We start from the raw sequence: 2,049 nt of genomic DNA, 5'->3' as shown, positions 1-2,049 counted from the left end.
AGGCGTCCGGCGGAGCTGCTGGGGTGCAGGGCGGCGGCGGCCGCCCGCCTCTCCCTGCGGCCGCGCCTGAGGGGGCTGAAGGGCAAGAGGCTCTGCGCACACCGGGGGGCTCATCAAAGAACAGCTTTCCCCAAGTGGCTTTTGGAAGTCAGCGGGAAAGCCCTCGTTAGAGAGGCTTACTGCCTTGCCAATGATTGCCGTGATACATCCCCATTCCAAGACTCTCGGTGCTGAGCTGTGATGAGTAATTGCGTTGAAACTTGTATGTATAAAAAATAGGTGATTTTCTAAGGCTTAGAAGAAACAATCAAAGAAAAGCAAGCTAGAATGTAACCAGTAATGAAACAATTTACTTCTACATGCAGCTAGCCCTGTCCCCACCCACCGAAATCATCAGTAACATTCCTACTGCCTTTCAGGAAAATAGGGCGAGGCATTGTACACGCTCAAAAAGAGTATGATCATAGTATGCATATTTTAACATCCCTATGCTAATAATCATGCTGTATTATTAGTCTTGCTATTTTTCTCTCTTCATTTTTCCAGTTATTCCAGTTTTGAAAATAGAACGATGGGTGGATTGACTTCCTCATCACCTTCATTTACCAATTCTCAAGGCATCAACAATTCATTAAGTTTGGATTAAAAAAAACATCTAGGGGATGTTAAGTTGTTTGTTCCAAACAAACCAACCAACCCACAACATGGACTGACTGGAAATTTATGGGAAGGACAATGATCTCTCCACTTATTCCAGCAAATGGGATTTTTGCATGAATGGTGAGCACACAGTGCAGCATCTAGGCAAATCTCAGTGGAAGGGCAGAAGCTAATGAGAATCCTTGCCTACCGTGTGTCAGTTGCCTTCACAGCCCATCTGGTGTGTGTATCAATTAATAGTCCCCCTTCCTGCTTTTAAACAGTTCTTTTAAGGCCGCTCAGTACTACAGGCATTGTTTCTGAACGTCATGCTGCTTCTTCATACCACAGGAGTGTGGCAACTTCACTTGACTTCCCTTCTTCCTGGAAAAAAAAAAAAAACCAACATATTTCAAATGAAAGTAACTGGTTTATCAGGCAAGCATACAGATCATACAAAGACAGTATGGACCATGTCCTATATAATGAAGTTTATTTCAGCACATTGAGCCACTTGTCTCTTTTGTTTAAAGTTTACATTGCTACTGAAATATATTTTTGAAAAATAAGGTATTAATGAAATCCAGTATCCCAGATATGTAACTTTTCAAACCATTCTAATACTTGTGGTTTTGACATTAAAAATTCCAGATAGACTTGGCCTAGATATTCAAACCTTGGCTCACCAGCTGGCCGCACTGATGACAAATGGGTTTGTGCCTGGAAAGGCTAGATAATGTTTTTTTAGAAAAGAGCTATTTAGTCTGGATCTTGCAACATTAGGTTGTTCTACAGGATCTAGTGCAGGCTTTGTAAAGTGTAAGTCAACTATGATGGGAGTGAGCAGAGGGCTACAATCCAGAAACTTCAAAATCTGTTTACTGCATTGTCATCTTTTCAATTACATAATGATGCCTTGAAGTGTCTGTCATGCATAAAGCCCCAAGCACTTAAAAACTGGCTTGTATAGACAACTTCTGCTATATCTATGAATAGACTTCAAATAAATCTGTCCACACCGTGTTTTTCTTCAGGGGTGTAATCCCTGACTTCAAATTTCCTTTCCATTTTGTGTTTTAATGTCTCCAAATACAACATCAGTATTTAGCAGTGGGAGTAAAGAGATCTCAATCAGTAGTTAGTAACACATTTCAGGTTATAGTTCATCGACTTGCATGATACTCATGTTCTTATCACACATGGACTTGTTATGGAGTGTGTGTGTAATATGGATAAGGAACTTGTCTTGAAACATCTTTTTAAAAGTTTTTATACCCTCCATAGCAGTAAAAAACCCCAAAAAAACAGACTTCAAATATAATTTTAATTTTCAATTTCCTTATCTTCAGATTCTCTTCCCACCCCCCTTCACAAAACAACAAATGTTCTATTCTTCTCCCCCCCCCCCCC

General features: G+C 40.5%; 1 protein-coding gene across 1 annotated transcript in view; it reads right to left on the bottom strand.

Moving 5' to 3' along the window:
* The window catches only part of PIK3CB (phosphatidylinositol-4,5-bisphosphate 3-kinase catalytic subunit beta), a 103,944-nt gene that overhangs the window by 83,127 nt on the left and 18,768 nt on the right, over positions 1–2,049 (bottom strand). Inside the window, exon 2 of the mRNA XM_026855031.1 lies at positions 851–1,023. The gene's annotated coding sequence lies outside the window, so the exon portion shown is untranslated. The remainder of the gene's footprint in view (positions 1–850; positions 1,024–2,049) is intronic.

This window comes from Athene cunicularia (assembly GCF_003259725.1).
Source record: "Athene cunicularia isolate RWA chromosome 9 unlocalized genomic scaffold, athCun1 chr9_part1, whole genome shotgun sequence".
Classification (NCBI taxonomy): Eukaryota; Metazoa; Chordata; class Aves; order Strigiformes; family Strigidae; genus Athene; species Athene cunicularia.
This window is presented reverse-complemented; position numbering and strand designations above follow the sequence as displayed.